This window comes from Loxodonta africana, chromosome 5 (assembly GCF_030014295.1).
Source record: "Loxodonta africana isolate mLoxAfr1 chromosome 5, mLoxAfr1.hap2, whole genome shotgun sequence".
Lineage (NCBI taxonomy): Eukaryota > Metazoa > Chordata > Mammalia > Proboscidea > Elephantidae > Loxodonta > Loxodonta africana.
Window position 1 is genome coordinate 19,653,914 of NC_087346.1, and position 16,918 is coordinate 19,670,831.

A 16,918-nucleotide genomic window follows, 5' to 3' on the forward strand; every position below is an offset into this window, starting at 1 on the left:
TCTTGAGGACCTCAGCTATGAATACCAGGCTGTTCTAGAAAGCAGATCACTGAAGACTACCTGAACCATTTAAATTTACCCCAAAACCATGTATTTTAAGCTTAAAAATACATGCATACATACATAAAGATACACTTGTGAACTGGCCTCTAATGTTCTGAATTGCACTTTTGTTAAGTATCCTGCAGTTCTTTAGAGCATGGCAAGACTGGGGTACAAAATAAGTGTGCCTACATTCTCCTTGTAATGTTTCTGGTTGATGTCACTAGACCCTAAGTGTCAGAGGGCTCGGATATGATATTGGAGATGAAAGTAAAAATCCATCTCTTGTGAACACAAAGGGTTGGCCTTTGTTGGATGGTAAAAGCTAAGACTGAGAACTAAGGAGAGTTTGCAGTCAGCCCAGACAAATGCACGTGGATTCCCGTTCAGTTCCTAAAGTACATGTCAGTGATGAGTAATCAAATGGGGAGACTTTTTGGAAAAACAGTCTGTCCCTGTGGGTGAGTATTGAAGGTATCAAAGACAGGGCTAACTGACAGTCTTACCTGACATATGTTCAAATATGCAAGGAAAATGATTCCAGCAAAGGGTGAAAATAGTTTTGACACGTATTTTGACACACCTTTGAAATAATTGTGTCAGGGCTATGTAGCTATTTGTTGTTGAGTCGATTTTGACTCATAGTGATCCCATGTCTCAGAGTAGAACTACCCCACAGGGTATTCTAGTCCCTAATCTTCACAAAGGCAGATCTCCAGTCTTTCTCCTTTGGAGCCACTAGGTGGGTTCCAACCATCAGCCTTTCAGTTAGCAGCCTAGCATTTAACGATTTTGCCAGCAGGCTCCTACTCAATTTCAGAAATGATTCATGATAACAGACTCCTGGGGACAAAGAAAAAGAGACTGGAGCAAGCCGTGACAGCACATTGATCCTGTAAACTTTGCTTTGATTGAACCCCCAGGGACTTCAGGACAGATTCAGCACACCATGCCATGGAAACATTTAAAAAAAAATAAATAAATAATTTTTTTTTTTTTTAGGTGAATACAAATACACTTGTTTACCCCATTCACAAAGAAGGAGGTGACTCTTCAATTTACTATTTTTCTACTCCCACTCATCCTTTGACCTGCATTTGGGTTGTAGTTTTCACCCCAATTCACATACCTAAGTCAATGTATTGATCATCCAGTCCTTGCCATTAACCTATAAACATCGTAGTTACTAACATTTAAAAATGAACACACAAGAAAAAAAAGAAAAGAAAAAAAACTTCTTTGATCAACCACTTGATCTCTTAGCACCACAGTTCCATCATTCCTAGCCACTTGTTGTGTATTTAAAATAATTACTACCTTTCTTATTTGAAGTCATTCTTCACTGGACTAGATTCTGTTTCCACCTTCAACCCCTACTAAAACTGTCTGCCTCAGGGCATCACCCAAGGCAGGGTTTTTTTAATCTTGCTTGATCTTCTTGTTTGACTTTATATTTTCTTCACAGCATTCATTTCAAAATTAAAACAGTATACTAAATTTTATTTTTTAAGAACACTGCAGATAAAAGTGGAGGCGGAGCCAAGATGGCACAATAGACAGACCCTTCCAGCAAGCCCTCTTTACAACAAAGACCCGAAAAAACAAGTGCAACAAGTTTATTTGTAACAAGCTGGGAGCCCTGAGCATCAAAGGCAAGCTTAGAAAATGAACTGAGGGGCAGGGGAAGGAAGGGACTGTTCAGAAGTAGAGAAGAGTTACCGGACCTGAATCATGGGGAGCCCTCAGGCACCACTCCCAGAGCAGCAGCGGAGCCGGGCTGGCACTAACCTGTGGCTGCAGTTTCCTCAGGGAGAAGTGGCCAGCCACACAGCCTACCCACACCTCCGGAACCAGAGAAGAATGACGCTCTCAGCAAAAGCTAAGTACTTGTGTGTATTTTACCATGCCCCCCCACCCCGAAGCCGGCTTCAGCAGCTGAATTCCCTGGGCCTGAGATAGGCTCTATTGAGTACCTAGAGCCATCCTCCCGGCCTTGGGGAAGGAAAAAATTTGCAATTGGGGGAAAAGAAAATTTGCTAGCTCCACTAACTGGGGGAGCTCGGGACAGAAGCAGCTCCTGTCCAGGCATAAACAGTCCATGGACGTTAAGCAACTTTCCCTTCTGCATGGACCTGTGTGGGCCTATTTCGGGAGAATAAGCCCTTGTTGGCAGACTCCAACCATTTCAGCTGTGCAGTGGAGAGGTGGGTATTTGATGTTTGACATTGCTTTGCCTATTAAACAAGGTCCTCACCTACCCACATCAGGGACCTAAGGACTGGTAGGTCCACTCAGGTAACCCAGCCACCCACGATAGGGGTCCAAGCATAACTGGTATGTCTCAGTCCTTACAACCAAAAATTTTGGGTGCCCATGGTCTGTCTGCAGAACCCACCCACCTTCATGATCTAGGAAACAGGGATGTGCTTTCCTCAGAGACACTCGGGGGGTCAGTTCCCAGCCCCCTGCCTTGTTCAGAACATGACCCCTGCTGCAATGAGATACCGGTATATATGCCAATCACCCCTGCCCCTCTAAGACTGTAAGACAGAGCCTGTACCACACACTTGATGATCAGCTACCTGGAAACCTGAGGTGAATTCATACAAGAAGACTGAGTGGACTCCTAGACTGATATACCTGATAACAGCTCTAGCCAGCTGGGGACAGGACACCAGAGCTCCAAAGGGGAAAAAAATCAAGCTAGCTCACTCACGCAACTCATAGGGGTATACCAAATAAAACAAAGCAAGGAGCTACAACACAGTAAGCAAGCATAAACTAATACAATAACTTATAGATGGCTCAGAGACAACAGTCAATATCAAGTCACATAAAGAAACAGATCATGATCACATCAACAGGCTCTCAGAACAAAGAATCCAGGGATGTTTAGATGAAAGTGCATTCTTGGAATTACCAGATGCAGAATACAAAAGTTTAATACACAAAATCCTTCAAGACATCCAGAAGGAAATGAGGCAATACACAGAAAAAGCCAAAGAGCACACAGATAAAGCAATTGAAGAAATTAGAAATATTATTCAGGAACATAATGAAAAGTTTAATAAGCTGGAAAAATCCGTAGACAGACAGCAATCAGGAATCCAAAAGATTGACAGTAAAATTACAGAATTAGACAACTCGATAGAAAGTCAGGAGCAAAACTGAGCAAGTAAAAGCTAGAATTTCTGAACTTTAAGATAAATCACTTGGCACCAATATATTTGAAGAAAAATCAGATAAAAGAATTAAAAAAAATGAAGAAACCTTAAGAATCATGTGGGACTCTATCAAGAGAAATAACCTACAAGTGATTGAAGTACTGGAACAGGAAAGGATAACAGAAAATACAGAGAGAATTGTTGAAGATTTGTTGGCAGAAAACTTCCCTGATATTGTGAAAGATGAGAAGATATCTATCCAAGATGCTCATCGAACTCCACATAAGGTAGATGTTAAAAGAAAGTCACCAAGACATATTAAAATCAAATTTACCAAAACCAAAGATAGAGAATTATAAGAGCAACAAGGGATAAATGAAAAGTCACCTACAAAGTAGAGCCAATAAGTTCAGACTACTCAGCAGAAACCATGCAGGCAAGAAGGCAATAGGATGACATATTTAAAAAATTGAAGGAAAAAAAATGCTTGCCAAGAATCATATATCCAACAAAACTGTCTCTTAAATATGAAGGTGAAATTAAGATATTTCCAGATAAACACAAGTTTAGGGAATTCGTAAAAACCAAACCAAAACTACAAGAAATACTAAAGGGAGTTCTTTGGTTAGAAAATCAATAATATCAGGTATCAACCCAAGACTAGAACACTGGGCAGAGCAACCAGAAGTCAACCCAGACAAGGAAATCCAAAAAAAAAAAAAAAAGCAAAATTATAAAAAAAAAAAAAAAGCCCAAAACAGGGTAACAGTGATGCTATTATATAAAAGAAGACAACAAAAAAATAAATAAATAAAGAGGGACTAAGAGATGTAATCATACACCTTCCATATGGAGGGGAAGATATGGCGATACAAAGAAATAAAAGTTAGTTTTAAATTTAGAGAAATAGGGGTAAATAATAAGGTAACCACAAAGGAGAAAAACTATCCTACTCATCAAAATAAACTACAAGGGAAAAATACAGACTCAGCAGAAACAAAATCAACAACAACAAATATGAGGAAAGGATAATATGAATATAAAGATAATCTACTCAGCACATAAAATTAAGTGGGAAAAAGAAATTGTCAACAACACACAAAAAAAGACATCAAAATGATAGCACTAAATTCATACCTAACCATAATTATGCTGAATGTAAATGGGCTAAATGCACCAATAAAGAGACAGAGAGTGGCAGAATGGATTAAAAAACAAGATCTGTCTATATGCTGCCTATAAGAGACAGACCTTAGACTTAGAGACATAAACAAACCAAAACTCAAAGGATGGAAAAAAATATATCAAGGAAACAACAATCAAAAAAGAGCAGGAGTGGCAATATTAATTTCTGACAAAATAGACTTGAAATTTAAATCCATCATAAAGGATAAGGAAGGACACTATAGAATGATTAAAGGGACAATACATCAAGAAGATATAACCATATTAAATATTTATGCACCCAATGATAGGACTGCAAGATACATAAAACAAACTCTATCAGCATTGAAAAGTGAGATAGACAGTTCCACAATAATAGTAGGTGCCTTCAATACACCACTTTTGGTAAAGGACAGAACATCCAGAAAGAAGCTCAATAAAGGCACCGAAGATCTAAATGCCACAATTAACCAACTTGACCTCATAGACATATACACAAAACTCCACCCAACACCAACCAAGAATATTTTTTTTTCTAGGGCATATGAAACATTCTCTAGAATAGACCACATATTAGGTCATAAAGCAAGCCTTAGCAGAATCCAAAACATTGAAATATTACAAAGCATCTTCTCTGACCATAAGGCCATAAAACTGGAAATCAGTAACAAGAAAAGCCAGGAAAAGATATCAAACACTTGGAAACTGAACAATACCCTGCTCAAAAAAAAACTGGATTATAGAAGACGTTAAAGGTGGAATAAAGAAATTCATAGAATCTAATGAGAATGAAAACACTTCCTATCAGAACCTTTGGGACACAGCAAAAGCAGTGCTCAGAGGCCAATTTATATCAGGAAATGCACACAACCAAAAAGAAGAAAGGGCCAAAGTCAAAGAATTATCCCTACAACTTGAATAGAAAGAGAGCAACAAAAGAAACCCACAGCACCAGAAGAAAACAAATAATAAAAATTAGAGCGGAACTAAATGAAATAGAAAAGAGAAAAACAATTGAAAGAATTAATAAGACCAAAAGCTGTTTTTTAAAAATAATCAACAAAATTGATAAGCCACTGGCCAAAGTGACAAAAGAAAATCAGGAGAGGAAGCAAAGAACGCAAATAAGAAATGAGATGGGCGATACTACAACAGACCCAACTGAAATTAAAAGAATCATATCAGATTACCATGAAAAATTGTACTCTAACAAATTTGAAAACCTAGAAGAAATGGATGAATTCCTAGATAGACACTACCTACCTAAACTAACACAAACAGAAGTACAACAACTAGATAGAACCATAACAAAAGAAGAGATTGAAAAGGAAATCAAAAAACTCCCAACAACAAAAAAAAAAAGCCCTGCTCCGGACGGCTTCACCGCAGAGTTCTACCAAACGTTCAGAGAAGAGTTAACACCACTACTACTAAAGGTACTTCAGAGCATAGAAAAGGATGGAATACTACCAAACTCATTCCAAGAAGCCACCATATCCCTGATACCAAAACCAGGTAAAGACATTACAAAAAAAGAAAATTATAGACTTATATCCCTCATGAATGTAGATACAAAAATCCTCAACAAAATTCTAGCCAATAGAATTCAACAACATATCAAAAAAATAGTTCACCATGACCAAGTGGGGTTCATACCAGGTATGCATGGATGGTTCAACAGTAGAAAAACAATTAATGTAATCCACCACACAAATAAAAGAAAAGAATCACATGATCTTATCAATTGATGCAGAAAAGGCATTTGACAAAGTTTAACACCCATTCATGATAAAAACTCTCAGCAAAATAGGAATAGAAGGAAAATTCCTCAACATAATAAAGGGCATTTATACAAAGCCAACAGCCAACATCACCTTAAATGGAGAGAGCCTGAAAGTATTCCCACTGAGATTGGGAACCAGACAAGGATGCCCTTTATCGCTGCTCTTATTCAACATTGTGTTGGAGGTCCTAACCAGAGCAATTAGGCTAGATAAAGAAATAAAGTGCATCTAGATTGGCAAGGAAGAAGTAAAATTATCTCTATTTGCAGATGACATGATCTTATACACAGAAAGCCCTAAGGAATCCTCAAGAAAACTACTAAAACTAATAGAAGAGTTCGGCAGAGTACCGGGATACAAGATAAACATACAAAAATCAGTAGGATTCCTCTACACCAACAAAAAGAACATCGAAGAGGAAATCACCAAATCAATGCCTTTTACAGTAGCCCCCAAGAAGATAAAATACTTAGGAATAAATCTTACCAGAGATGTAAAAGACTTATACAATGAAAACTACAGTACACCTCTGCAAGAAACCAAAAGAGACTTACATAATTGGAAAACCATACCTTGCTTGTGGATAGGAACACTCAACATTATAAAAATGTCTATTCTACCAAAAGCAATCTATACATTTGAAGCAATTCTGATCCAAATCCCAAAGACATTCTTTAATGTGATGGAGAAACAAATCACCAACTTTATATGGAAGGGAAAGAGGCCCTGGATAAATAAGGCATTACTGAAAAGGAAGAAAAAAGTGGGAGGCCTTACTCCACCTGATTTTAGAACCTATTATACTGCCACGGTAGTCAAAACAGCCTGGTACTGGTACAACAGCAGATACATAGACCAGTGGAACAGAACTGAGAATCCAGACATAAATCCATCCACATATAAGCAGTTGATATTTGACAAAGGCCCCAATACAGTTAAATGGGGAAAAGACAATCTTTTTTAACAAATGGTGCTGGCATAACTGGATATCCATCTGCAAAAAAATGAAACAAGACCCATACCTCACTCCATGTACAAAAACAACCTCAAAATGGATCAAAGACCTAAATATAAAATCTGAAATAATAAATATCATGGAAGAAAAAATAGGGACAACATTAGGGGCCCTAATACATGGCATAAACAGTATATAAAACATTATAAAGAATGTAGAAGAAAAACTAGATAACTGGGAGCTCCTAAAAATCAAACACCTATATTCACTCAAAGACTTCAACAAAAGAATAAAAAGACTACCTACAGACTGGGAAAAAGTTTTTAGCTATGACATTTCCTACTAGTGCTTGATCTTTAAAATCTACATGATAATGCAAAAACTCAGCTAAAAAAGACAAATAACCCAATTAAAAAATGGACAAAAGATATGAATAGACACTTCAGTGAAGCAGACATTCAGGTAGCTAACAGATATATGAGGAAATGTTCACGATCATTAGCCATTAGAAAAATGTAGATCAAAACTACAATGAGATTTCATCTCACTCCAAGAAGGCTGGCATTAATCCAAAAAACACAAAATAATAAACATTGGAGAGGCTGTGGAGAGATTGGAACACTTATACACTGCTGGTGGGAATGTAAAATGGTACAACCACTTTGCAAATCATTTTGGTGCTCCCTTAAAAAGCTAGAAACAGAACTACCATATGATCGAGCAATCCCACTCCTTGGAATATATCCTAGAGAAATAGCCTCTACACGAACAGATATATGCACACCCATGTTTATTGCAGCATTGTTTACAATAGCAAAAACATGGAAGCAACAAAGGTGCCCATCAATGGATGAATGTATAAATAAATTATGGTATATTCACACAATGGGATACTAAGCATCTATAAACAACAGTGATGAATCTGTGAAACATTTCATAACATGGAGGGCCCTGGAAGGCATTATGCTGAGTGAAATTAGTCAGTTGCAAAAGGGCAAATATTGTACAAGACCACTATTATAAAAACTTGAGAAACAGTTTAAACTGAGAAGAAAATATTCTTTTGTGGTTATGACAGGGGGAGGGAGAGGGGTTGGGAGGGGGGCATTTACTAATTAGATAGCAGTTAAGAACTACTTTAGGTGAAGGGAAGGACAACACTCAATACGGGGGAGGTCACCACAACTGGACTAAACCAAAAGCAAAGAAGTTTCCTGAATAAACTGAATGCTTCGAAGGTCAGCAAAGCAGGGGCAGAGGCTTGGGGACCATGGTTTCAGGGGACATCTAAGTCAATTGGCATAATAAAATCTATTAAGAAAACTTTCTGCATCCCACTTTGAAGAGTGGCATCTGGGGTCTTAAATGCTAGCAAGCAGCCATCTAAGATGCATCAATTGGTCTCAACCCACCTGGATCAAAGGAAAATGAAGAACACCAAGGACACAAGGTAATTACGAGCCCAAGAGAAAGAAAGGGTCACAAGAACCAGAGACTACATCATCCTGAGACCAGAAGAACTAGACGATGCCTGGCTACAACTGATGACTGCCCTGACAGGGAACACAACAGAGAACCCCTGAGGGAGCAGGAGAGCAGTGGGGGGAAAAAAAAGAAAAAAGATGCAGACCCCAAATTCTCATAAAAAGGCCAGATTTAATGGTCTGACTGAGACTAGAAGGACCTGGGTGGTCATGGTTTCCAGACCTTCTGTTGGCCCAGGATAGGAAACGTTCCCGAAGCCAACTCTTCAGGCATGGATTGGACTGGACAATGGGTTGGAGAGGGTTGCTGGTGAGGAGTGAGCTTCTTGGGTCAGGTGGACACTTGAGACTATGTTGGCATCTCCTGCCTGGAGGGGAGATGAGAGGGTAGAGGGGGTTAGAAGCTGACAAAATGGACAAGAGAGAGTGGAGGGAGAAGAGCGGGTTGTCTGATTACGGAGAGAGTAACTGGGAGTATGGTGCAAGGTGTATGTAAGTTTTTGTGTGAGAGACTGACTTGATTTGTAAACTTTCACTTAAAGCACAATAAAAATTATAAAAAAAAACAGCAATCTTTCTTACATCTGATCTTTGTGTATGATGTACTATCATCAGCCCTTTATCTGTGCTACTCCTACTTTGAATTCCTTTCAGAGAATATTTTCATGCATATGTATATTTCCTAACCCTCTTGCTAGCTTATAAAGTTGGAATTATCAACTCAGTTTTTGCAATGGGGAAAACAAAACCACATAGTTTTGTTTTGTGATAGTACCAAGAATCAGTCATAATTAATAAATTATTCAAAATAATCTTTAGAATTTGATCCTAGCTAAGCATTATTTTTTTTTTAATTTATTTTGTTGTTGAGAATATAAACGGCAAAACATACACCAATTCAACCATTTTTATGTGTATCACTTAGTGACATTGATTACCTTCTTTCAGTTGTTGAAACTTTTTTTGCACTCCTTTTCTGTTTTGTTCCTCTCCCATTGGCATAAATTTCCTGCCCCCTAAGATTCCTATCAAATCTTTCAAGTTGCTGTTGTCCATTTGATCCCATGTAGGTATTTCTTAAAAGAGCATGACGCTTATGGCTAGTTAATATAAGCTATTGTTTGGTTCCAAGAAGACTTCAAGGGATATTTCCGGTTTAAACATTAACGATTATATCAGGGCAGTAGTTTCAGGGGTTCATCCAACTTTCGTGGCCCCGCGAAGTCTGTAATCCATGACAATTTGAAATTCTGCATTTTCCGCTTTTTGATCAGAATTCTTCTATAGAATCTTTGATCAAAATGTTTAGTAATGATAGCGGGGCACCATCCAGTACTTCTGGTCTCATTGCAAAGGCGGCAGTTGTTCACGAAGGCAATTAGCCACACATTACATATCTTTCTTCTATTCGTGACTCACCTCCTTACTTTTTTGCTCCAGGCAAATAGAGACCAATTGTGGCAATTCTGCAAGCTTTTAAGACCCCAGGTACTACACAATGAAAAAGGATGTAGAACAGAGATACTAATCAAGTTATTAAGCCAATTAACTGGTATGTCCCATGAAACCATGATCCTAAACCTCCAAACCAAGAAACCAAATCCCATGAAGTTGTATACAAGCAGCCTCAGTAGCTACTCTTTTTTTTTTGTTGTTGTTATTGTGAATATGTCTACCACACAACTATTCCATTTCTACTTTTTACAGGTGAACAACTTATTGACAGCAATTACAATAATCAGCTGTACAATCGTACCCTTAATCAATCACCTTTAACCCCATTTTTCCCCTGTCCTTTTACCTCTGGTAACTGCTAATAAGCTTTGTTCTCTATACATTTGCCTTTTCTTGTTTCTCTATGCAAGTGAGGTCATACACTATTTGTCCTTTTTTGATTGACTTATTTCACTCAGCATAATGTCTTCTAGTTCCAGCCATATTGTAGCGTGTATCAAGACTTCGTTTCTCCTGCTGACTGAGGAGTATTCCATAGTATGTATGTACCACATTTTGTTTATCTGTTCATTTATTTATGGGCATGTAGGTTGTTTCCACCTTTTGGCTATAGTGAATAGTGCTGCAATGAACATTGGTATAAAAGTTGCTATTTGAGTCTCTCCTTTCAAGTCTTTTAGGTATATACCTAGGTGTGGAATTGCTGGATCATATGGTAGTTTTATTTTTAGTTTTTTGAGGGACCACCTACTGTTTTCCACAATGACTGTACCATTTTGTATTCCCACCAGCAAAGGGTTGTTGCTGTTTTGGTTAGGTGCCACAGAGTCAGTCCAGCTTACAGTGACCCTACGCACAACAGAAGGAAGCGCTGCCCAGTGCTATGCCATTCTCATAACCATTGCTTTGCTTGAGCCCATTGTTGCAGCCACTGTGTTCATTCATCTTATTGAGGATCTTCCTCTTTTTTGCTGACCCTCTGCATTACCAAGCATGATGTCCTTCTCTAGGTCCTGGTCCCTCCTGATAATGTGTCCAAAGTGCGTGAAAAGAAGTCTCACCATCCTCGCTTCTAAGGAGCATTCTGGCTGTACTTCTTCCAAGACAGATTTGTTTGTTCTTCTGGCAGTGTATATTCTTCACCAACACCATAATTCAAAGGCATCAATTCTTATTCAATCTTCCTAATTTTTTGTCCAGCTTTTGTTACTGGAATAGGGTTCTTGCCTCTCACTGGTCAAGAATAAGCAAGTAAGGCACGTAGAGTTTTCCACACAAGCAAAGCTTTATTGAAGAGGCTTGCAAACGGAGATGAGAAGGGCCTAAAGCAACGCTTACCTCTGTCTCACAGAGCAAAAGACGGGCCTGGGTTTTCAAAAGTTCTGGGGTGGGAAAAGATTCATCTTTATTCATAGGCATAGGCAGAGATACGTTAATTATGGTACATGCGCAGCAGCTTTCTAAGATAGCTCCTGTCCCGGAGGCCTCTGGGATTAGTAGCAGGACTTATTATGGGGTGTCGTGCCTGCACAGTCTTTCTCTTCCTGGGTTTGATTCCCCATCTGCTGCTGCAGCACCTCACTGCCCCTGGTGGAAGGTCACACAGCAGTCACACGTGGATGTTTTGCACATGTCCCTGGGGTTGGTTTTCTCCAGCTGCTTCTGAAAGACAACTTTAAATTTTGCGGGCTATTTTCTGATACCCTGCCCCATTGTTCTGGGGAATGGCTTTGTTTCTGCGTCCTGGCCCATTCCCTGTATTTTGTTTGCAGATATGGGGGGCCCTATGTTCCCTGTCTTACTTTCACATGCCTACGAGGCGATTGAAAATACCCACGCTTTGGGTCAGGCGCACCTTAGTGCTTAAAGTGACATCTTTGCTTTTTAACACTGTAAAGAGGTCTTTTGCAGCAGATTTGCCCAGTGCAATGTGTCTTTTGATTTTTTGACTGCTGCTTCCATGGGTGTTGATTGTGGATCCAAGTAAAGTGAAAACCTAGACAACTTCGATCTTTTCTCCGTTTATCATGATGTTGCTTACTGGTCCAGTTGTGAGGATTTTTGTTTTATGTTGAGGTGTAATCCATACTGAAGGCTGCAGTCTTTGATCTTCAGCAGTAAGTGCCTCAAGTCCCCTTCACTTTCAGCAACACGGTTGTGTGGCCTACATAGTGCAACGGATAAGGATTCCAATTTCCACATCCTCACCAACATTTTTTTTTTTTTTTCTTACCTTAGCATCCTAAAAAAAAAAAAAAGCCTGCTGCTGTTAATTCCAACTCATAACAACCCTATAGGACAGAGTAGAACTGTCCCTCGCAGAGTTTCCAAGGAGGAGCTGGTGGATTCAAACTGCCACCTTTTGGTTAGCAGCCGGGCTCTTAACCACTGTGCTACCAGGGCTCCTAGCTATCCTAGCGGAATGAAATAGTATCTCATTGTGGTTTTGATTTGCGTCTCCCTAGTGGCTAATGATGCTGAGCATATTTCATGTGTTTGGTGGCCATTTAAATGTCCTCTTTGGTGAAATTCAAGTCCTTTGACCATTTTATGATTGGGTATTTATCTTCTTGTTATTAAGTCATTGAAGTTTTATATATATTTTGGTTATTAGATGCTTGTCATATATTTGGTTTCTAAAGATATTCTCCAGTTTCAGTAGCTTGTCTTTTCACACTTTTGGTGAAGCCTTTTGATGAATAAAAGTTTTTAATTTTTATGAGGTCCCATTTCTCTGGTTTGTCTTTTGCTGTTTGTGCTTTTGTTACTATTTTAGATAACAAGGCCTGACAATGTTGCCCCTACTTTTTCTTCTAAGAATTCTATTGTTTTAGTTAGCACATTTAGGTCCTTACTCCATTTTGAATTTGTTTTTGTGTATGGTGTGAGGCATGGATCCTGTTTCATTTTTCTGCATGTGGTAATCCAATTTTCCCAGCACCGTTTATTGAAGAGTCTCTTCTTTACCCATCAAATGAACTTAACACCCTGGTCAAAAATCAGTTAACCATAGATGTGTGGGTTTATTTCTGGACTCTCAATTCTATTCCATTGGTCAATGTGTCTATTGTTATACCAGGACGAGGTTGTTTTGATTACTACAGCTATATAATATGTTTTAAAATCAAGAAATGTGAGTTCTACTTTGTTCTTCTCTTTCAACATTAGTTATTCAAGGCCTCTTGACATTCCATATAAATTTGAGAATTGATTTTTCTATTTCTGTAAAGAAGGCTGTTGGAATTTGATCAGTATTGTGTTCAATCTATAGATTGCTTTGGATAGTAATGACACAACAGTATTAAGTCTTTTAATCTATGAACATGGAACATCTTTCCATTTATTTAACTCTTCTTTAATCTGTTTCAGCAGTGTTTTATAGTTTTCATTCCATAAGCCCTTCATGTCCCTGGTTAGATTCATGCACTAACTAAGCATTATTATCATTAGTGAAAGCTTAGGTATTTTGTTGTGACTTTTTTTCTCTATCTATAAGCAAAGAGAAATAGTAAATTATGACATGGGAAAAAGTCACTCTTTACTGACAACCAAAGAGTCATTGTGTATAAAAAATGTTCATCATTTGCATCCTTTAGATTTTTTGCAACTAAAAGCTTTTAATGGTAATTTGTATTATGTTTCACTTTCCTCACCACAGATTAAAGTTTATCTTTCGTTAAATGTTCTTTGGTTCAAGAGCAAAATTAAAGGTTTCTTAAAATTTGGTGACAAAACTACTTCACAACAAGCCCATACATGAAGTTCAGGTATATATCCACTGTTGATGTGGCTGGGAAAAATTAATCCCATGTCGCTGCTAATTGAGCCATCTTCGAGTATTTTAATGCAAGGACAGGCAATTTAACTCATGGTTAAGAAAGGAGGCTTTATTATTTCCGAGTTCAAGTCTAACCTCAAATTACTGGCTCTGTGGCCCTGGGCTAGTTACTAAGCCTTACTTTGTCCTCAATAAATCTCCCAAAAAGGGAAATAATGAGCATACCTTCTTCATAGAGGGTTTGCAAGTAAGTGAGTTGATGAGGGTGAAATATTCTACCACAATGAACAAACTGCTATTCTTTCCAAGAGGACTTTACCCATTTTGGTCTCTTCTTTGGCAAGTCTCTCTCCTCTTCATCCCTTTCTCTAACCAAATATTCTCTTCCTTCTAGTCTCATGTCAAACTTTATTTCCTGAAAGAATATCTTTACACACTCCAGACAGGGTTAAGTTCCATTAATTTTCCTGCTTGCAGGCCCTTCCTGTTATTAACACATTTGAAATTAAAGTATAGAGTAATTATTTGTTGAATGCATTTCTTTTCCTGAATACTACCACCACCTATATGCTCCAAAATGCCAAAGTCCTTGTCTGTCGTATTATCTGCTCTAATACAGTGACAAGTACCGGGAGTGAAATAGATTGTCCTTAATAAACATTAGATGAAATAATGATTTACTTCATTAATTAATAACACAATTGCTGAACATAGTAAAAATTAACAGATTAGCAAATGTGAATTATTACTGAGTTATACATCAACAACAATATACCAATACAGGGTATATGTATAACTTTTTTTTATCTTTATATCATGCACTTATTAATTACGTAATATAGCTCAGATACTGTGTTTAATATTACCTAAAATGTCATTCTCTTAGGGAAAACAAATGTGATGTACATTGCAACCTGCTCTCTAGAATTGCCACTGAATTCAAGAAATCCTTCCCAGGAAGACAACTGGTTCTACTTTGTAAAAAAAAATATAAGCCCTATAAAAAGAAAAGCTTGACTTCATGATGACTAAGGAAGCAGAACACTTCTAGCACCAAATTAATATACTATGCTGTATTTAGAGCCTAAACAGCAGTACAGATAAGCAAGGAGGGTAAAATTAGCCTCTAGCATTTCCAGTGTTTTGTAAGATTAAACATATCACTAATTCCAACTTTAATATTATACCCAAATTATTCTAGTTTGTTTCAGCTCCAAGTCTACCCTTCTATACTTTGCTTTTTAATATTGTGGCCCAGGACTCTATGAACCATTTTTTCTATTTTGTCACTACTGTCTTATGCTCTGCAAATGGGGATTGCAAGAGAGACATGCTGAGCTGGAAGAGAGAGAAGGCACTATGTCCTTGCTGTGTGTGACTGGTGGCTTGCTGTCAGATTCCATTCTGTAATTCTCAGACTAGCAATGCTTCTTCACTCTGGCAGGAGCAAGTCCTTCCTGTAGCAGCAACCAAATCCATTTTGAAGTTTTTCAAACAGCTACAGAGTCAGCCTCGATGTGCCCCCTGAGCTATGAGTTCCTATAGGCTACTGTCACTTGCAAGAAGTATGGGTCTAAGCCCCATAGAGCTTTTCCTCCAAGTTTAGACACACCATTACCAATGGAACATTGTCCCATTTTGGAGATCTGAATTTCAACTCCATCTGGCCCCTCCCCCAAGCTTCTAAGTTTTAATTATTTAAATATCTTCCCTATTATGTTAGACTAGATTCTATGAGAAGCTGTTACCAAGACATAATTAGACATACAAGAAATGTATAACATAAACAACTGTGAAAGAAAATAGAAAAGGAGCCATAATACAGGTCTGAGCCTGAGTGAAGGAGAGAGGGAAAGAAGGAAGTTTGGGCGGAAGCAGATAAACTGCAGTGAAGTTCTAAAAAAACTTTGTCAAGGCCATCAGGGCATCCTTAAATTAAAGGAAAAGTCCTGTATCTCCTAGAAGGGGGTCTGCTTCTGTTTAGCAAGAAATTAAAGAGCAGAAGTGGGAGTGGCTTTAATAACAATTATATTTAATATTCTATTCAGACTTTTTGTTTTCATCCACACAACTTTGAACTTTGCCAGTTAGCTCCCAATGGTGGAATGCTTTCATCAGGGGACACAAGAATTGTCCCATGGAATTAGACGTTGAGATTGCTACCTAGAAACTTTGAGCTCTTTGTGCTGCTGAATCAACAGCAGAGACGTTTCTTCTCTCCTGGATAGGATGATGAATCCCAATTACCAGGGAGGAAATTAAATAATGGTAGTAGGAAAGACTATGAGTAGAATCAATGAGATTTTTCTGGGACTCCTCTGAGTACTTAGTCCACTTACAAATTTTATTGGAAAATTACACTAATCAAAACAGGCAGAGCCAATATGGATTGATATCCTTAAGAAATAAAGTTTTGGGTCATCATATCAAGTAAAGAAACCCAACCATCTGAGTTCCTGGCTTGAGTAAGAAAACATGGAATGTGGCTAGTGAAAGAAAGATGTTATAAATATCAACTACTGCCTTTTGACCATTAGAGAAGTGAAGAGTATAGTAGATGTGCATATTTTCTTCACTGTTTATTGTGTGCGTGTGCATATGTATATAGACATATAGATAGGCACTTATGTAAGTTAACTCTCCTTTTTCTCATCATTTTATAGAAGTTTTGCTGGATGTTAACTGTACAATTTAGTCTTCAGGCAACAGAATATTCAGATAGGGTTTTAATTGTTTTTATTTTGGAATAATTTTAGATTCATATCAAAATTGCAAAGATAGAGAGTTCTCATATGCCATTCACCCACCTTTCTCTAATTGTAATATCTTATAAATCATGGCGCATCTGTCGAACTTAAGAAATTAACATTGGTACATCACAGATTTCAAACAGATTTCACCTGTTTTTCCACTAATGTCCTTTATCTGTTCCTAGATCCAATCTTGGATCCATTGAATTTAATTGTACTGCTCCTTTATCTTCCACAATTCTGTGATACCTTTTCAGTCTTTCTTGGAGAGTTTTAATGGCATTTTGTACAATATTTCTCATTTTGAATTTGCCTATATTTTCTCATAATTAGACTAGATTA